We start from the raw sequence: 21,624 nt of genomic DNA on the forward strand, positions 1-21,624 counted from the left end.
CATGGACATACAGCATGGGTGATGCATCTGACAAGATGCATCCAGAGACTCAACATCCACTGCTTTGAGGCTGGTTACTGGGACCACTGGTCCCGTCCTCTACCCCTTCCAGCTGAAGTGCCTCCTAGCCCCAAAGCACCATGGACCAGGCTAAGGGAGCCCAGAGGAGTCCACCACTACCACATGTGCCAAATGCAGGCTTAAAATATATTGCTCCAAGTCATATTTCCAATACTATTTCTCATTTTGATGGCCTAATCTCTTTAAGTTATTCTCTGTCCAAAAAAAATGTCTTTAAAAGGAACAAGAGCCGCAAACCCTACAATACAAATCATTAGCAAATTTTTCACCTCTTGAGAAAGCACCAAAGTGTAAAACTCCAAGTAGGCACTGCAATGATGTAGGTTACTAATTAAAACATTAGCACCAAAAAAAAAAATTAAAAAAACCCAAAACCCTTCTTAAGATTCCTCTTTAATTAGATTTGTTTACAAGAGCAAGAATATCATTCTGGAGATATTCTGGGAAGCCTCCTGCCAGAAGTGATTTACCTTCCTCAGTGGTAAAGGTCAGGCAGGGTGCATATTTAGCACTTTCATGGACATCTGCTGATGCATCCGGAAAACAAAGGAGGAGGCAGGAAAGGCTGGAGTCAGCCAAGCCCTCTAAAATATGTTATTGTACAAACAATTCTCCTTTTTTTTTGTGTATCCCAAGAACAATAAAGTAAACTTGGCTGGGTGTGTTTCAGAGCTTATTGAAACTGGCAGCTCGCGCTCCAAATTCTGCTTTTTATTATTGCAAAATCAGGATGGGACCGAACGGTGATGTCAAGCTTTAACATGCTCGGTGAGCCCAGGCGAGCAGACAGTGTGGGTGTAGGGGAGAGGTGCAGCAAGGGCAGACGCTCGTTCCAGACTCACCCCAAGAGCCTGAACTCAACGGGAGTCACTCGTGAACTCGGAAAACTCATCCCCATCACCACTTGTGTATGAAGAATACAAATTAATTAGAGCAAAACAAGGGAGTACCTCCAAATAAAGGATAATTGTCACCTGAAATTGTTCACATCTGTTGAATGCCTTTCATTCTTGGATCAAAGTTCTTTATAAACCTGAATCAATTAAGGTTCACAAAGCCTATGTGAATCACGCACCATTTTATTAACATTTCTTCAAGCAGAGCTTTCCGCCAAACTGAGTTTGAGAGGAGACACACCAATATTCCTTTGAAGATTATTTAGGTATTCAGGATCACTGAAAGTTCTATAAGATGTTTCAAAAAGTCGTAAGTTTATGTTGAAACCTAGGAAAGCACCGGATATACTTGCAGTACAGCCTCCTGCCCTGACACCATCCAAGGAAGGGCCATTTCTCTCAGGTTCTTTCCCAGACTTAGACCCTCTCCTTAATTCTATTTGCATTACGAATTACCACACTAGTTCTGTTGCCTTCAAAGTTTAACAATCCTAAAGGCTCTGAAAAGAGCTTTAAAAGCTAAAGCATTAGGCTGGCTCCGCTGTAAAGCGGCGCTGAGTCACTTCTGGGTCCCGGCACACCGGCTCCAACACGCAGCCCAGGTGACGATCGCCGGCTGCCTCTGCTCGGCTGCCGCTGGCGGTGGAAGCTTCCACACCTGCATCCCAACTGCAAGAGCGAGCGCTGGAAAACCTGACCCCAGCACCCCGCACCTCCACCAATGCATAAATAAATGAAAACTATATTGGCCTTGGGGAAAAAGAAGAAAACAAGCACTGTAAATATACACTCACTGTAGTCTTGTGTGGCCTTCTAAGAAATACGGTCTCCTTTGAAGGTGACGGGACTGGCACTTGTTGGCTGGCTGTGGCCTGCACACAGTTTACTTCAGGTACCAACTACCACGACACCATTTACGGAAGCAACTCTGGAATATACCTGGGTACTAAGAGTAACGCCTGGCATGCACGTAAATGTGCTCAGGAGAAAAGTATTCCCAATAGGCCGGAAAAAAGGAAAACTGCTGTTCTGGAGCACTCCAGATCCAACACTAGCATTCGCTCACAGATTGCATTTCCTCACTCCCATCACAACTGACCCCCACCATTTTGTTTCTACCTTGTTAAAGAGAAGTGCAAGAAAATATTTCACTTTTCATGCAGTTTCCTCCTATACGCCGCGTGTGCGGACTACCGTACGCGTGCTGTGCCCCGGTTGCTCCATTAGACAAATCCTGTAAACTTTCTGACCTCCTCAGCAGCCTAAAAAACAAACCACTTGATCCAGGCATTTGGGTCAAAGAGAAGAAGGGGGGGGGGGGGGTTTGTGCCTGACTACAGGGCTTTTGTTTTGTTCTATTTTTCAATAAAATGACAGAAAAATGCTGACAAACCCATTTTGAAGTGTGAGCAAAATATTTTGCTGATTTACCATATCCTAATGCAAAAACTTCGTATATACACGCGTACCCATGCCCCTCCTGGGTTCAGAGCCTTTGCCCAGTGAGAATCCAGACAAAGGGACTTCTTTTGAAATTACACCACTTTCGATGAAAGCAGAATGTGGCCCAAAACCATTTCAGCCAGCTGCTGGTGCCATGTGTACATATTTGCAGTGGTAAAGTAAACAATTACTTTTTGGACAGAAATAGAATAACTCTAAGTTAGGCTTTTGGCATCCTTTTATTTAGCTATTCATGCAGCAAAAAGACAAATCTGTGGTTAAAAAAATACTGTGGAAATTAAAACAGAGCACAAGTAGGAAAAGGTAATAAAAGGTCTTTTAAGTAAACCTGTTCTTGCAATATTAAGAATATTGCAGAAGGATACGAGCTCTGCCTACCACACGCTTGTGCCCGTGAACTCTTCTCAGTGGCAAGGTACTGTGTTTTTCTAGTAGCACCTGAGGACGTCCAAGTAGGCTGTGGTGGTTATATCCTTTATACACGTAACCCTAAAATCCTACTGCCCTGTTAGTGCTATTTAAAGGAAGCCAGCAGCCTGCGGTGGCCACCCTGCCATTGCTTTTGCCCGCTGAAGCAGAGAACAGGCCTGATGCCAAGCCGTTCGCTCACGCCTCCCCCAGCACAGAGCACTGCAAAACTTCCCAACTCGTGACACAAGACCGAGCTCTCAGCCAGACACTGTTTATTTTTCCGCACTACCTTGGCTCCACCGAATCTTGCTGCAGGTGCTGCGCTGCCCTGCCAGTGACCATCACAGCACCTGGCACTCACAGGAGCATTTTTCATCGAGGGAGCTCAAAACCCTCTGCGTGCGCTCACTAAGAAGGGCCACAACCCCGCGAGCAGGGCAGGCGATGCTCGTGCTCCCAGGAGCTCAAGGCTGAGAAACCTCCAAAGCAACTCGCAGCTGAGCAGCTTTACTCATCCATACGTGTCATTTGTGCTCTGCAAGAACCAAACTGCTAGAACCACAACCGATGCAAAGTGATGCAAATTCATCAGGAATTAATTTAGCTTTTTATTATGGCTGCTGTTGCTGCTAGAGCTCATTGTTTCCCCAGCTAAGACAAAAATAATGTTCCTGACCCAATTAAACTACCATCTAAGACAACAAAAGGTGAGGAGAGGGTAGGGAGCAACCGGGGCAACCTTAGGCTCTTACACAAATTAACTTGAAACACGTCCCTCCTTCCAAACCAGTGAGCCACTTACAACATAAATAAACACAACATGCAAAACGACTATTTAGCCAGCTTATTGCTTTTAGGTGTTTCAGTGGCTCATCAGAACAGATTTACATAAAAAAATTATCATCTCTTGGGGTTGACGCTGTGTTCCCTGCTCTCCATATACTTCCTTTTGATGTCACTGGGAATTTTCCCTGCGTGGGACTGCAAGTCATCGCCGAACAGGACCTCCTCCTGCAAGACGCCGTCCAGCTCACACAGACGCAGGAACTGCTCCCTGAAGTTCTGACTGGTCTTATGCAAGATGGGAAGTGGCTCTTAAATTATAACCAAGCCTGGAAATTTGTAAAAAGTCTGAGTAGAGAACTGAAATCCTGGCCATTGAGCAGAAAATAGAAAAAAACCCTCTTAGCTTAAATTAAGCTAAAATTTCACTGCCTGGATCTAACATTTCGTTGTCTTACTTTCCTTATCAGCTACAAAAACATCTCCTAGCAGTTTGTTTTGTGACTGTTATTAAAAACAGCTACTCTTGCAATAAATTCTCCTTTATTATCTATGGAAAATTCGCAGTACTTCAGCACTCCAGGCACCATTTAACTCCTGGATGCGTCCGCTCTGCCTTCAAAACACACACTATTAAGAAATCCTCCTCCAATCTAAAACCTGACAAAGAGCGTTCAGCGAGCGATTGTATACAAAGCAAAGACAAATAACCGCTGGAGAGCAGGAAGCCGGCCGCTGCTGCGCGCTCCAATTCACACAAGCCCGTCCTACGCCCACAAGAGGTTTGGGTCATGAGTTCAGCCCGAGAACCCTTTCTGTAACTGCAGCGATCACGCAGGCGAGGACTGTGTGCCGTATTTAGGCCAGGAGAACAAGACAGCGGTAAATGTTTCATGCTGAAAAGCACTTTTTAAAAAGCACAGAGCTGTACGCGGCTCCCCTTCGGGTCACGGCGCAATGGAGGAAGGCAAGATCAGGCATGCAGAAGCTGGTGCACCGCTGGAGACCTGGGGATGCTGCAGAGACAGCACAAACTCTGGTGGCCAGAGCGGAGGGTAACAAGGCTGCGGCAGCCACCTGCTTCATTCAGAGGGCGCCTGGAAAGGTGGTGGCTACCTGTCCTGCACCATGGACTGGAGGGACTAGTCTAAATCAGAGCAAAGGGGACAGAGCAAGAGCAGGCTCGGCCTTTACGCACCACAGCCAGTCAGACTGGTTTGGGCCCACGCTAACGCGTCTGGCGTGAAACCATCCCAGAGCAGCTCTCCTCCAGCAGCAGCACCCACGGCCGCAGCCCTGCGCGCAGGGGTAAGCTGGCGGGAGAAGCGCTTTCACCAGCAACACCAAATCTGACATTCCCAACAAGCAGTTTCTTATGCAAAAGAGCAAGCACATCCTTAATACTTAAGCCAAGAAGTCACCCTCTCCCTCCTCACAAAAGGCAAGAGCAGGCAGTAGTGAAGGGGTTTTCAGCCCTTCCCACTGATATTCTGAGTGTTTTCCAGACACACCACTCTGGCTGCAGACACTTTTATGCAGAAATTAATTAATTACGTTTAACAGCATGCCCGGGGTGGCACGAGCCCTGGCTGCGTGCTGCAGGCACGGCCGTGGTGGTGGGCAGCTGCTGGCTGCAGCAGGGCTTCCACCCACCTTCAGAAAGGCCAAATCCCACGTGCTGGATCTACTCCTAAAGCACACTGCAGCTCTGCATCCAGCCACCCTTCCAACAGCATCGCCGTGAGTAACCAAACAGCATCTGTCCCACTCTCCCTCAGCTCCCCCATCTCCCTCATCTCCTAACCCAGGCTAATGAAAACAGTTCCTATTGATTTATTTTACATACTAATTGTTTAAAATCATAGAATCATTAAGGTTGGCAAAGACCTCTCAGGTCCATCCACCAACCCAACACCCCCAGGCCTCCTAAACCATGTCCCCAAGTGCCACATGCAGACATGTTCTGAACCCCCCAGGGACGGTGTCTCCCCCACCGCTCTGGGCAGCCTGACCACTCTTTCAGCAAGGAGTTTTTATCGCTGTGCCATTTAAAAGCTATGATACAAATTCAGAATATATATATACTTGCAATGCCCTCCTCAGTGGGAACCATGATTACTGCCTGCACCTGTGAACCCAACATATCCAACAACAGGCCTATCCAGGACGAGGTACAAGGAAAAGGAGTCCATAATTCTGGACCCACGGCTTTCACTTCCGTCTTTTAAGAGTCCCTACCTCCACGTTCAAATATTCTCCCAGCTGAAAACCTGGCTGGAATGGATCTGGGGGCAACATGCCCATCACAAGTTTTAGATGGGACCTCTAAAGGTCCCTTCCAACCTAAACCATTCTATGATTCTATTTAGCAAGGCCTGCTGTGACATGACAAACGGGAATAGTTTTAAACTAAAGGAGGGTAGATTTACACTGGATATAATGAAAAAATTTTTTACTACGACATGGTGAAACACTGGCCCAGGTTGCAACCTGATCTAGTTGAAGATGTCCCTGCTCACTGCAGGGGGGTTGGACTAGATAGCCTCTAAAGGACCCCTCCAACCCAAACCTTTCTATGATTCTAAGTTTGACCAGGTTTCTTTCCCCAAAGGAGGCAGACTCCCTGTCGTCTCCCGCTCCTGCCTCTCCAGCTTCCCACACACACACCTCCACTCTCCCACGGCAAGCCTCGTCCCACCAGCACTCCACCGGCATGCACCGTGCTGCGCCGGCTGCTCGGCCACAGCGGTTCAGGTAGCCAAGCTCCAAGGTGGGCCGGCATCCCTCGCTCAGCACAGGCTAACGCAGGTCCTCTGCTTCCCCCAGCTCCGAAGCCAGACTGGTGAGAACAGTATTGCACTGGTGAACCTGCTCAAGTGACTGCACGAGTCAGCTTAAGACCTGCCCTGCAGAAAGGGCTGGTCTCTAGATGTGAAGAGAAACATTGTCATATTGGTGTTTCCTTTAACCCAGCTCCGTTTTGGGGGTTCAGATCCCTTCCATCCCTTTGTGCTGGGCTCCTGCTGGTTGTGCACCTGCATAAAATAGAAGATTGGCAGCTATGAGTTTGAGAGGGGAAAAAAAAAAATGCATGAAAAAGGCTTTCCTTCCGATTCTTGCTTCTGACAAATCTGTCTTAACTTGCTATTAACTTCTAATTTGTTGGAGAATTTCCCCTTTTCCTTGCTCCCTCCACACTTTAGAGGGTTTGCCAAGATCACCATCTAGCTCGTTCTGTCACCCAGAGAAGGGGGCTAGGGCCGTTCGGGAGCAAACCACCCCGTTTCACTGGGAGCTCCAGCAGCAGCGATGTGTGGTACCGTGCCCCACAAAACAGCAACGTGCTCTGCTGTAACGTACCGCCTTGGGGATACACATCTCCTCCAGGTGGTCAAATGCAAACTACAAGAAAATAATGATTTCTTCAGTGAGGTTTTCTGTACGTCGTGCAACACAGGGAACAGGTCCCCCCTCTCCAGGGGAGGGCACCGCAAGGGGCTGGCACGCCGTGCTCGCCCCCAGCCCCGGCCCCCCGGCTGGACGCCGCTGCGGGGTGAAGGCGGCGTTGTTCCTCGCGGCCCTCGCGCCGCAGTGAGGTCAGACCAGCTAATTCTTGGAGGCGGCCAAAAAAACGTTGATTGGAAACATATGGCAAACCATGCGACGGGTTACCTCGGCTGGCTGTCGGCCGCCGAACACGGAGCTCTCCCTCAGCAGCACACGACGGACGTGCTTTCACCAGAGGAGCTCGGCTCACCCAGACGTCCCTTCACCCAAAGCCCTCTGCTGTGGTCCTGTCAAACCCCCAAAACTGCCATTGCAGGAGTACCACGTACTTCTCCTTCTTGGTTGAAAACTGAGGGGCAACGCTGCAGTCTTTCACAGCTGCAACACGCCGCTGCGCGAAGTGGCAGCAAGAGCTACCTGGGTGCAACAAGGCAGCTCCAGTTTTCCGTTTGCCTCATTAATTATGTGAGCACAGAGCGCTGCACCATGTCCCTGTCAAAGCATGAGCCGCAAGTGGAGGCAGTCCTGCCCGGTTCCACCCCAGAGAACCAATTTCTGGAGCAGGAGAAGCTTTGCTGCACTCGCTGCGCTTGGGCTGGTGAGGGCTTGCACGCTGCAGAGCTGTGGGCCACGGGCTCTGCTCCACGGATGTAAGATGCAGCGCAAGATGTCCCTCAGGATGGAAACTAGGAGAAAAACGCGGGCTTCCTCGATGCTTTCCTCAAGTTCTTATTATTTAGGAGGAAAAAGAAAAAAAAATCACAACAGGAAAAACAGAAAAAGGGGGGAAAAGGAGGGGAAAGGGAAAAATAAAAAGAAGGGAATAAGAAAAGGGGAAAAAATTTAAAAGAAAAATATTTTAAAAAGAAAAATTAAAAAAGAGAAAATTAAAAAAAAAATAAAGAGAGAAAAAAGGAAAAAGAAAACACACCCTCTCAGAAGCGCTGGGGATGCGCTTCCACTGCAGCAGCAGAGCAGAACTACTGCTGACATCTGTGCCACGACAGACAACCCAAGATTTTATTTTATGATTTTAGAAAAGGCCAGGGAGGGAAATCAGTGACTTCCGCGGGCATCTTTCATGTGCTTTTTAATAAAAAAAGCTGCGCTGCTCGCTCGCGGAGCTGATGGAAGCCATCTGAAGGCAGCCACATCAAGCGAGGATGGCTGCAGCTGGCGGAGTCCACAGCAGAGCCGCAGGAAAGGGCCAGAAGAATTAAGATGGGGGGACCTTGCTTCCCGCTGCCGGGGCGGCACACTCGGGCACGACGGAGTGCCCTGAGCTGCACCGTGACCAGCGGCCCAACCTCGCGCCGAGCGGCCATGTGCCACACGGCTGCTCTGAACGACGGACACGAGGGAGAGGCAGGGACGACGGCGTCCCCCTACCACCCTGCAATAAACGCAGGATATGGATGCAAGTTCTGAACATAATGGCAAAATTTTCCTTATTTGTCACCCGACTTTGACACGGAGCTTCCTGCAGCAGCCTTTCATGCATACACAGCATGTGTTTAAGCATCTCCGCAGGAAAATACATTTTCTTTAATTTCCTACACATTTTTTTTCTAGAATATAAAAGGACAATACACACCACGTTCCTCCTTCCTTCCTCAGGCAGTTCAGCCACACTGGGGTCTCCACTCAAAACTAGGTAATTACTAGAGAAGAAAAGCTTTAATGATGTCTCGGTCACTTTTTTGTTCTTCAGATTCAGTATTTTTAACAGCAATAATCCAACATACTGCTTACAGGCTATTTCACGTTCTTTTCTTTTTCACAGAATCCAATGGCTTTCAAGGAAAACAGAAAACATTCCCAGTAGTAATTCAATAAAGGCGCCAAACTGGATTACAGCATCTTCAATAATTTTAATATCTTTCGTAGGTTCCTGGTTGAAGCATCTGCTTACGACTACCCATGCAGCCTTCTTGCTCACGAAGCGCTCAGGAGCTTCAGCGTAGAGGATGTTGAAGCTGACAGAGCGCAACGGAGAGGATGGGGGTTCGCTTCCTCGATAGACTTGCCTCCTCCATATAGATGGATACCTCTGAGGACATGGCTCTCTGCGGCCACCGCAGAGGAACGAGCATGTCCAGCATCCGCCTCCCCCAGGCAAAACTAATACAGTCAGACCTCTTACAGGCCTGAGCTCCTGTTTTGCCCTGCGCTACAAGGGGCTAGTTCACATGTAAACCACCCCATTACTGACTACAGCGGGAGGGGAACACCCTCCCTTCGCCCCAGGTGGGCAGTTCCCACCGGCAGTTGCAGCTCAGCTGGAAGGGCTCAGCATCTAACATGATCGGGTGCTTTGAAAAATCTGGTTGCTCATTTACTACTTCAATAGGAGCTGAGCTCTTTTGAAAATCTAGTCCTGACTAGCCACTGAGCTTCTTTAGAAAACTGGTCCTTAATCTCTCCACATCTTGGTTTCCTCACCTTTAATTAAAAGGTATTTAATATATATAACTCCTCCACTGGCGCTCCATCGGGCAAACTGCGCTCAGTTGCCCTTCCTGGGGAGGATTGTGCAAATATTACCTTCAGTGATACACACAATGGCATTGCTCAAAAACTGTATGCTCCCCAAGAAGAAAGCCAGGGGGTATACGCTGCAACGACAAGCTTATCCTTATACCTACGGCGCTCTCGTTATTTCATGGCCCTTGCACGGTAAGAGCACGGGCAGTGGGGGAAGTGTCTTCTCATCCCTGGCACCACAGGGTTCCCTCAACTCCTCATCGTATTCAACAGGCAGGGAGCAGGAGAAGGTTTGTATGTACCCGCCGGTGGTGGTCAGAGGGCTGCACCAGTTGCCCAGCAGTCTCCTACAGCAGAGCTGCAGGAAGAAGAAACCCAGGCTGAGTTAGGAGGCCTGCCTAGTGCATCCACCGGCCAGGGAAATGGATGCAGATATGGATTAAGTCACTAATAAAACAAGCCTTAAATTAATCCCGGGGGGATACACATCCCAAGCACAAAATCCCTGCACGTTCTGGCACAGATGAAAATTTCTTCGCAAGAAGAGCTGCACAGGAAAAAGCAGGGACGGGGGAGGGAGGAGGGACTGGGGAGACTGGTTAGCCCTGGATCCCGCAGCGCAGTCGTGCAAGGTCGCCTGCGCCAGCGCTAGCACTCCTTCACTTTCTGAGGTGTAAAAATAGCTACATATTTTAACCAGAAAAAGAACACACGATAAACAAACAGACGGACACACGCAACTAGCCTATACGGCACGTGAAGAGGCGCCTCTGACTCAAGGTTGTGCACTTGTCTGGGGGAAGACTGCCACCGGTGACCACATCCACTTGGCAGGAGCCGCAGCACTGAAATCACTTTCCCCCGAGATGGACTCCACCGCCAGCCCTCAGTGGAGGTTGCTGTCGCAAGACTCCCACAGCGGCGTGTTCTTGTAAAGCGAAGGTATATCATGTCACCCTTTCCTTACCTGAAGTACCGTACCCTCCTCTGGGCACCGAGCAGCTCCTCGGGCATGGGAGCTTCTCCTGCTGCAGAAGGTGGCCTCGATCGCACGTCCCCGCTGCTGCCCCAGTAGGTCCCCACCACCAGGAAAACCCCACACCAAGAGCAGTAACATGATGGGGCATGCCAGGAGCCCGGGCAATGCAAGGCGGTCATAAGCTAGTAACTAATTAACTGTTGCAGTGTTACAGCTACACCAATTAAATGTGTGGTGTGTGACCACCATACTCAGAACCCTATCTGGCGTGAAGAGGTAACGATGCACTGGAATGAATGCAGCCACACCGATTCCCACCAAATGACAATCTGTCCCAGAAAGGTAACCCATATTTTGCCTTAGCAAACGCAGCGCACACTGGGGGATCTACTTTGCACTGCTCCAGCCCACTTTTGTCTTCAAACACCCCCCTGGATGGTGCCCAAACTCCAGCTCCACAGAGCAGCGACTCCAGAAAATAACAAAGTTAAGCAGCAAGCGGGCACGGAGGAGATGGCAATGATTAAGCGGATTCCACCTTCATGTGAAGCGCACTAAAGCTATTTATATAAAAACACAACTTTAAGACAAACACTGAATTGCATTACAAATAAATAAATAGATAGAAGATATCCTTGGCTCATCCTCTGCCTTGTGGCTGGCAGCCACCAGCCTGCCAAGGCTGTCCCATCCCTCAGCCAGCATGGGTCCCCACCTTCCCCAACTTTTGTTGCCTCTCCTGTGAGTCAGGAAGGCAAATAACTTCCTTTGAGTTTTCCATGGAAAACGCTGCACGCTTGATGATCCCTCCCTGAGCTACTGCTTGGTCCTGCCATGACTAAGTACTTAGCACATCCTCGCATGTCCATGTTAACCCATACTTGTCTCCTTAATCACATATTTTCTGACGCACGGCAAGGCAGGTCTCTCCGGGGATGGCGCACACCTCCAGGACCGACCCCCGGTCTGCTCAGCCTTCCCCGCACGGAGGAATAATACACACGCCGTTCAGCCAGCCGCAGACAGCTTGAAAAAGCATCAATGGAGGATTTCACAGGGAATAACTCATGTTTGGCACAAGCACGGCTACGGCCAGGGCAGCCGCTCTCTGCAGGAACGCCAGGAATGCACGGCACTGCCCCGGGCAGAGTCCCGCAAAGCCACCCCCGCCAAGCGCAACGCAGGGGAACAGCCCTCTTCTGCTGCCTCCGCATCTGCTTGGGATTAGCCCCACTCAATCTGGGAGGCTGCAGTGCCTGCTGAGCTCTGCTTTGCAACCCCCAGCTCCAGGCCAGCCCAGCACCCATGGCAGGAATTTGCACCCACAGCGGTGGGGCGGGACGGGGCTCCCCACAAGCCTTAGGCCCAAATCACGGCTTTGTGTTCTGCTTTGCTCCTCTGTGCCTTCCTCCCCAGGGCGCTTTTGCTCAGATCTCATTCTCCGAGGCACCACCCGCTCCTCAAGGGCTCGCACCAGGTACGTTTTGACCAGGCGGCTCAAACCTTACTGCTCTCCCGAAAGCAGAGCTGTTACTCCACACACTCACTGAGGCCGAGACAAGCTGGAGGAGGAGTGCGGACTGAGCCTCCTTCCCAGTCCTAGCAGCCAAAAGATAAAACCGCCTCCGGCACTATACAGATCTCAGCTGATGGAAGGCACCGCACCCAGCTCCCCGCAGGCTTGGTGGCACCACAGATCTGGCCAAGGATTTGTATGCATGAAGGCAACAGCATCCTCCTTTGCAAACCAGATCCTTGTTACGTATAAAACAGTATTTTCACTGCTCTAATTCTTCCCATAAAACCACTTCAGTTCTCATCTATTTCGAAAGGAGTGATTATTGCCATTGCTTCAATGTGAATAATATTCCTATTAAAAGTGAAGAAACAACGCAAGGTTTTTCCTCTAATGTTACAAGTGGTGACAGAACCACCATCAAGTCACAGCCTGCCTTGTCTTAAACACAAAGGCAAAATAAAACATGAACCTACAGCTCCGGTTCACAGGAGGAGCATGACAGTTTCCACACTACCCAATAAACCTGTAAGGTGCTTTCATTGATTCTTTCAAACATGTTTTTTTTAAGCCAGCATTCGCAGGCTGCAAGTAGGGATGCTCGCCTGGGATGGCGATGCGCTTCCACGCAGCTCTCCCTGGGCTGCCTGGAGGGAGCCCACGCACAGCCCCGCACAGGAGCTCGATAAACACCCACACCTCCCCGTTTCTTGGGGTGTCCACATCGCATCTCCTGGTCCAACCCACTAATCCGGGCATTGGGGACGGGCAGGCACAGCAGGCGCTCCCCAGGCCGTGGCGCAGCACGCACTGCCAGCTGACTGGCATTTCATTCCTCCCGTGGAAATATGTGCGGGGACCACAGCATCAATACTCCTTTTGTAATCTCCTCAGCTGACTTCATTCCTAACATATATCCGAATGGAAGAAATTAAATTACACGACAAATGCATGACATTTTACAGCTGATGAATGCCGAGGAGAAGTATACTCACTGGGATGAATTACGTTTCGCTGCTGCCAAGCATATATCTTAAGGAAACTGATAGTTATTCTGCCAAAGGGTGGGGGGAGACCAGACTCCCTTCCTGTCTAGAAATACTTTTCTGCTGCACTGCTGCCTTAAACAGAGCTCTTCCAGATTTCTGTCGGAGGAAAGAAGAGCTGGGGCTGACTCTGACGCAAGCTTGGAGCAACTCCAGTGAGATCAAACACGAGAGCAACACCGGAGCGAGGGAAGAATCGGGCATAACCCACGCATATGAGCTTCTACCGCTCCTCTCAAAGACTTCCCCCAAATCCCTTTGCCAGCAGGCAGCCCCACAGACCTCCTGGGTGGCTGGGTCAGGGGGAGATAAGGCTGTACCACCCGACATGCCGAAGGTCTTGGAGGATGCTCCCGGAGGCTCTCTGGTCCCTCATCCAGGGCTGGACTTGCAAAATCTGAGCAGCAGGTGGTTGGTAATCTGAAAACAGGAAGCCTTAATCTGCCTGCTGCATTTCTGAGGCCTCCACAGTCACTTCTGCAGTGTACAGGGGAGAGAAGCCCAGCAAGATTCTCAACATTTTCACCAAAAGGGAGGTCTCCAGGTCATATTTTTAGAAAGCGAGCAAAGAAACTACTACACAAACACTGGAGGCTTGTACCTTAAATCTGTTCACCAGATGTGAACTTCAAAAAGTCTCCACGTACAATTTAGCTGTAGAAAATAGCTCTTAAAAGTCCTGTGGCTGTGTGCATCTGACCTACATCCCAGCCTCATTCTTTACTTCTTCAACAAAACTATTTCTTTTTTCACTTGACCTCTGATTGTTTCCCGTTTTATCCCAAAGGCTTAAAAGCTGTAAGAAAGTGCATCGCCAGCAATTTACAAGCAAGGGAGAGAGGCGTACGGCTCAAATGAAAACCCTTAATTTTAATGTTATACCCTCGAGGGCCGAGCATTTCCCAGGCAGGCATCTAGAAACCCTCTACAAACAAACCCGAGAAGGCTGTTCAGGCGCAGAGGTAGCCGAACAAAGGCGTCGCTCACTTTGTGGAAGTTCTAGGCTGAAATTTTCTCCCCAGGTACTCTGAGCAACACTTAATGGCAGGAGCATTAACATCTGGCCCATTCTTCCAGCTTTCTGCAAGACGGCTGATAGCTTGCCCTCTTTGGATGTTTAGAGTCACGCAGCCTTTTGCTCTGCCCTCCCTGCCACCTCCGGCACGCTCGCCTGCTGCGGGACTCCTTCGTGCCCACGCGCCGCCTTTGCACGTCCACAGGTGCAGCGAGGGATGAGCACAGGTGAACCCGGGGAAGGGTCCCAGTCCCACCCACGCCACCAACGCCTCCCCGGTGCTTCTGCACGTACTGCAGGAAGTCATGAGTACACAGAAAGGGCATCCCGACACTAGGCGATGGCAAGCCTGGAAAACACACGGCATGAGGCCCCACAGCTCGTCCAAAACAATCTTAAAACCCTGCAACACGGCGCTCAGTGCCAGCCGAGGATATAGACGTGCCACTAACCCAGCAACACGCTAACTGCGGGCAGCTGCACGTGCCGCCCCAGTGCTGGCATGAGACAAGCACCTCCAGCGACAGCAGACCTTTTGAAGGAACACGTAAGGTGCTCCCACAGGTGACACTGAGACATGAATCAAGAGAGGCTGTGTCAGCTAATGCTCCTGTGCTCTGGGAAAGGGACTGCTCCACATAACCAGAAGATAGAGGAAGAAACGGTTCTGTCCACTGGAGCCATATTCCAAAGCTGTTTACCCCCATGTATTTTTAATGCTAAAAAGAAAATGCATTTGCTGGCTCATTTGCAGTGAAGGTTTTCAAACAAGCCATTCTCTGCAGCAGTGCAAACCACCCAGTCACAACTCCAGGAGAACAAGCACCGCCAAGCCCCAAAAGCTGTATGTGCAGCTGGGCCAAAGGGGAAAAAAATAACAGTAATGTTTTAGAAAAGCCCTCCGTGTTAGCATTCTTCCCTCAATATCATCAAATACAGCAGCAGCAGCAAGACAGTGTTCTTCTCATGCTCCATAATATCTCATGGTCTGGTTTTAGTCTTGACCCCGCTTTGAGCAGGAGGAGCAGAGAGGTCCTCGGGTCCCTTCTAGCCCCAGTGCCACTGCGAGTCCCTGAGCCTCAGCAGCCTCGTAACACACAGTGAATGGCACGGGATGAGATCTGCAGCCTTGCGCACCACCAGCATTGGCAGCACAAGGACACAGGGGGGTCACTGCATCACTGGAGCCTGATTTACTGATCTGATTTGAGAGACTTGTCAGGCATGGGTCCTAATTGTGCAGGTCCCATCCTAGATCTGATTATTGTGTTGCAATCCTCGCTGAACACCAAGTGTCCAGCCTGTTCAGGATGTCAGCGAGGTTTGGGTACGTGGTCTTTATCAATATGAAACAATGAGGTTTCCCTTTATTTGCTGACATAATCTTTAAAGTGAAGACTCGTTCATAATAAAAACAGACTTACCCATGTATACAATGACAAACCTGTCTCCAGAAGAGTATCAACACTAACCTGCTTTCTCTCTTATTTTCTTACAGCAATTTATTCGCATCAGAAGCACAGATGCACGTTTTATGCCTTTGCTTTTTTCTTGCATTTTATGGTGACAAATTCCAGGAGCCTTACAGACAAAGACCTTTCGCTGCAAACCCTCAAAACTGACTGAAGTTTATTTTAATTTCTCTGAAACAATATAGAAGCAAACATTTAAGTACTACCAGGAAGTGTCTTGTATTTCTGATGGGTTACATCTTTATTATTAAAGTCACAATCTTCTTATTCACAAAAAATCCTGCATGTGCTTCCTCAGGCACTTAGGAAGGAAGGAAGGGATAAGAATTTAATCAACACACCTTGACAGGAGCAGCCTGAGAGGTGTAGTGCCCGCTTGCAGAGTCCCCTGGGGGTGACAGCAACACTTTTTGTCGGGTTGTAACGAGGCATTTTTACACAGCCCCAACCCGGCACGGGTTCCCAGGAGGACAGGTTTGACAGACAACGTGAAACACCGTTCCCACATTACACACTGCTTCTGCAAACCAAACTGTAAGGTGACTTTGACTTCATTTTATAGCCTGCACCAGACCCAGCAAGCAGCTGGCATCACTGCCCCTTCTGCATGTCCCCCCCTTCATCTTACTTAAAAACAGCAATATTAGTGATAACCCACAGAAAACCAGGAGCAGCAGTGCTTAACAGAGCACAAACACACACTCAGGTACTCATGCCATCATGTTTTCCTTGGAATGCTGGCCACATTTCAGCAGAAGCCCTCATCCCTCTGCCCACTCCTCCTCCCCTCCTTAGGAGGATCCATAACCCATTCCCATCGGAACCATCGCAAAGTCACCGGCACATGTTGACTCAATGGCACAAAGACAGAAAAGGAGCCCACGGACACCGGGACCCACCGAGCCCTTACCAGCAATGCAGACACACACTCACTGGTCCATCATCATATAAAACCACAACATAAGTGCTGGTTTGCAGGGGAATTTTTTTTAATGAAAGAGCTCTTTCAACTCCAGAAGGTACAACGAGGAAGTAAACACACACGTGGGTGTAAGAAAATAAAGCCTTTTCATTTAAGCAACGCTTAACATAATCTCTAAAACAACAAGAAAATCCAGGCGCGCTTCTGTTGTCTCATACTTGGCCGGTCCGTTTTGCAGCGTGAGTGGGTAGGGGTGTCTCCGAAACGTGCACAGAGCCTGCACACCTCAGTTACCCTCTTAAAAACTCCTTTCTGCAATCCCTGGGAAGCTCTCCTGAAGCCACCGGAGTTACACCTTCTGACTGCAGCTCTGGGTTGACTTTAAAGCATTACTGAAGCCTTATGAAAAATTTGGGGAAGAAAGTTCATGTTGTGCCTCTTCCTTTGCCTCCACCTTATCCAGATACATGCGAGAAAAACAGTCTCAGCAGCTCCAAAGCCGAGTTCTCGCTGCAAACCTGCAGCACTCCTGCAACTCTGGATGCCATTTCTGTGTATTGATACTCCAACAGCCCCAAACTCTCCTGCCAGCTCTAGAGAGGGTGCAGATCAGAGCTGAACCCAGGGTTTGGCCCATCACGTTGTCTGAAATGTAACACCCAGCTGGTGCAGCAATACACGGCTGTTTGGCACATGCCGGGAGAAGACCCACTTCGCTGTCTCTCTGCGCTGCCTCCAGACAAGGGGAAGTCAGAACCCAGAGCCACATCACCCAGGGAGTGGAAGGTACAAGAGGAAAGAACTGGCAGGGCCATCAATAGTAACGAAAGTTTCCTGGCCATAGAGCAAATTAAGGAATAATTACCAATTTTGACCCACAGTTATTCTATGATGTGGCAAACCCACTCCACGTTCACTGCAGCACTCGCCTTCCCTTGGGAGCCCAGTTTACCAAGAGCTCCAAAGACACCGATAATGTCTGCATTGTAGAGATTAATGAAACCTGCAAGCAAGGTAATTTAGTCACTCACTAATTGTCATTCTAGGCAGCAAGGGGGACTCTTCACTACAGCAACCTCTAAATACCAACAGATTTCCACCAAAAAAATAACTTTCTTGACCAGCTGAAAACCTTCCCCTACAGTGCAGCTCATCTTCCCACCCAGGGACTCTGGTCTCATGCCTCATCCACCAGCCATCACTCGGCTCCTGACATGACACGGTGCTGGTGTGAAAATTACTCCTGTCTGGAGATAACGGGAAGTCAAAGATCTCAAAACTCTAGCGGGGAAACAGCGATGCTGAAGATGCATGTGTTTAACCCTTCTTCCTTGACATGTCTTGGCCACTCTGCCTCTGTCGCCCATCGAGCCCAGGGAGGGGACCGTGGGCTGTGCTGGTGGGAGGATGGCATGGGAGGCACCCCCAGGCAGGCAAAGCCTGCTCCCACCCGATCTCACAGGGGACAGAGGCTGAGCAAAAGGCAAGGGGCAGGGAAATCCTTCCTCAAACTCCAACTCCCTCAGATAATCAAGCAAAGAAAAGGAGGGAAAATGTGCGGCTGGCATATACCTTTTTTCTGAGGTGAGGATCCAGCAACACACTGCCCTGTGACCAAGGTCTTTCAAAGCGCTCTCAAGGATCACAAAGCCCAGGAGATCCTCCTTGGCTGTGCTCCCCACAGCTCCCTCACCCCCAACTCCCCCCCGCCCCGCTCCCCAGAGGGGAGTTTTGCCTTTAGACCACAAGGGCTTGTGGGTTTCTTTCACTTTTAGTTTCCCAGCCTGCCGCTGCAAATCTCCCTACTGGTTTTGGATCAAGGGCTTATGCACCAACTGCCTTGGGCCAGGAGCCAAAGCAGCGTCTCCTGGAGCCTCCACCACTGGCCCAGCCCCACGCCAGGCAACCTACAGGCTTCTCCTCCACAAAGGGGACATGTAGTGACAAATCAGAAATACATTTAAAAGGGTTTTTCCAGATACCCAATAGGAAACACAACTAAACTGGCTACAGGTCTCCTCTAAAAGAAAGACGCTGAAGAAATCCTGGCTCACTTTCCTCCTTTCACTTCATCTGCTAGAAAAGCAAACACCTATGCAGCTGAACACGAGGGTGCGTGTTCGCGCAACCACATCAAAGCCCATCAGAGCCTCATCGCCTCAGCGCTGGAGTAGAGCAGTTCACATATAAAAACACCCCAAAAAATCCAGTGATGCAAAATCCATTGGAGAAACAGAAGAATTCACAAAACTCCCTTCAGGTCACCCGTATTCAAAATGGTTTAAGTTTCTCCAAGTCACCTAGAGGTCCTGCATTCTCTTACAACACGTCTTTAAAAGTGGCTCATGCTCCAGCCAAATAGAATTCATTGCCGCTTTTCAAAAACACCCCCAGCTTTGATGTCTTTTTTACGCTGCTTAAATAAAACCCGAATTAGCGATCTCTGCCGAAGCTCTGATGCGGAGTTGAACATGAGCCCAGCTGCCCATTTCGCAAAGGCCTGATTTCAGACTTTAAATCTGACTATGTCATTCTCATCAAGTGAAATCAGAGTGTGCTTGGCTGAATTTGGGCTAATATTATGTCAGCTCTTTGCTAGCATGTTTGGATGTGCAATCCACATAATTATTACAGATAATACCTCTTGTCTATGACAATCACACAGAAATTAACATTCCTGAGTTCACTGTTAATAGCTCCACAAAATACATTCTTTTTTGAAAGGACTACACCTACCTTACAATTGTAGGGTTTTGCATTCACATTTTACTTTACAGTAATGATTTTGCGCTCCCATTTTACTTTTCATCCTCAGACCTCTCAATGTTTTCTTAAGATGGATACGTGCATTACAGTATTTCCTGAATTTGAGGGGATCCAGGGAACATCAAGCTTGTTTTATCTTTACAGCTTAGATTTATTCATACGATAACGCTGCAGACTTTTTAAGGGTCCTTAGCCATAACCTGGGGTATTACAGCATACACCTCCCAGAGCAGATGCCCAGATACAGAGCCCAGATTTCCAGCCCAGCCCCTTCGGTTCCAGCCTTGCCGGCCCCCCAGCCACACAGCATCCCCCCCTCCCAGGCTCGGGCTCCCCTGCCAGCGGCACAGCGAGACAGGAGCTGCTCTGGGGACAGGAATATGTTTAGGCAAGTCTGATGCTGAAGCTATAATTTTGCAGAAGGAAGAAGCTCCTGTGAAACGCCTTTCTGTGAATGCAGGCAGGTATCTACAGTTATCCCAGTGCAAAAAATTCAAAAAGTATATGTTCAGACATGTGGTCTGGCTTGGAAGCTCTGAGGGGTCTATGGTGTGATTCTGGAAAAGTGGTTCAGGAAAGATCTTACTCCCCTGGTATCCGTATTCTTTTAGGTTTTGGTTGTTGTTTTTTTTTTTAATACAGTCGTCTTCTGCTGATCCCTAATTTTTTGATGGGACTCTATTTAATCAGTAAGTATATCTGGTAAATGGCTTAGAATCCCAAGCAGTTCAGAATAAAGCATTTTAATCACCCTCTTGTTCATTTGAAGGTTACTGACTTGTTAGGGGTTTTATTTCATTCCCAAGCACAGCAAACTCACTTCATTAAACTCAATGAGGCTTCAACAGGGAGCTTTTGTATCAGCATCTATAAATTACCCCTAGTAACAAAGAGAAGAAGGGATGGAGACAGCCAATTTCTGCCTTGCTCCAGTCCCTCCGCCCCATTCCCGGGATCCCTTTGCAAGCACGCATGTCCGGAGCAGAACAGGCGCAGGCAGCCTGGGCTGTCCTGCAGCCACCCCACCTCCGCCGCAGCCCGCAGCCTTCCCCAGACCCCAGCCCATCCCTTGCAGAAGCCTCGCCAAATCTTCACATTCATCACATTAAAGGGATGCAAGAGTGTCTGAAGTGGCTACACCCATCCTAACGTTTAATTTTATCTCCCAGCTCTCAAAACAAGATTTCTGCTGCTTTCTTCGAGGCCCCCATTTTACCCGTCTAAAGGCAAAAGCAGAGAGGTGCTTCACGGGCACGAAGCGGCGCGACTGGTGCCGAGCCCCGTGCCAGCAGCACGCTGCCATGAGGAACGCAGCACCGATGATGCCACGAAGCCGCACGCAGCGTCGCAGTACCACAGCCTGCGAGCATTTGTGTTGAAATCAGCATGACAGACGGCACTAATGCCACCTTTGCCAGCAGCCTCTGCAGGTGCCATGAATTGAAAGGCCCACTGCATCCATCAGGCATGGCCCATGCTGGCGAGGGTCGAGTCAGGACAGAGCCCAGCAGCTTGGACAGCTTTCTGGTGATCAAACAAGGTCACAACTGCTGCAAATCCCCTCCTGCTCCGCTCCAAGAATTCACATTCAAAGCTTTTTTTTTTTTTTTTTTTAAGTATTAAAAAGGTCATTTTCTTTGTAGGGATGATGCTTAGTCCAGCCATACTTGGTTTGGAAGGTGTTACCCTCATACCAACTAAAGAGCTACAGCTTTTGGGCTTCCCCTTCATGGTTCAGAGCATCCCACCAGGAGAACCAACAGCCCGTTTTCAGCTTGCACCTGCACCAGGTGCCAGCAGGTTCGGAGACTGCACATCTGCAAGAGCCACTCGAGCACCAAGAGAATGAACAGTATCAGAGCGGAAAGGTACAACTCCCGATTCATTTACGCAATGCAAGTCTGCAATTCTGTACCTAGCCAGGGAACAGAATTTAGTCCATGTTTTTAAAGCCACTTGGTTTGAAAGTGACAAATGCGTATCCCAGCACCCAAAACCACAACAAACACCCACAAATACGCAAATGTGAACCAACTCTCTAGCCTTCTCCCAAGTGTAAGAGCCCCAAATGAAGAATGAGGAAAGAGCAAAGTGAGAAATTGTTAATACTATGAGATTGCAAAATTTAAACATATAGCACTGTGTGTACTTCTGGTTCCTTGACCTCCCACTTCAAATGCATTTGCGCAGCGTGCAACAACAACAGGGCAAGAACACTAACCAGATCTGTGTGGGATAGGAATAAATTTGGGTCTGAAATGAGGGGCATCTGTTCTTTGTAA

At 49.2% G+C, this 21,624-nt stretch overlaps 1 protein-coding gene across 8 annotated transcripts in view; it reads right to left on the reverse strand.

The window, feature by feature from the left end:
* The window catches only part of FMNL2 (formin like 2), a 152,689-nt gene that overhangs the window by 103,607 nt on the left and 27,458 nt on the right, over positions 1 to 21,624 (reverse strand). The window contains exon 1 of one of the 8 annotated variants that reach the window (XM_064450937.1): positions 10,594 to 10,680. The exons of the other annotated variants lie outside the window; for them this stretch is intronic. The gene's annotated coding sequence lies outside the window, so the exon portion shown is untranslated. Of the gene's footprint in view, positions 1 to 10,593; positions 10,681 to 21,624 lie in introns of those variants that run through there. 8 annotated transcript variants of the gene reach the window in all.

This window comes from Phalacrocorax carbo, chromosome 5 (assembly GCF_963921805.1).
Source record: "Phalacrocorax carbo chromosome 5, bPhaCar2.1, whole genome shotgun sequence".
Taxonomy (NCBI): Eukaryota; Metazoa; Chordata; class Aves; order Suliformes; family Phalacrocoracidae; genus Phalacrocorax; species Phalacrocorax carbo.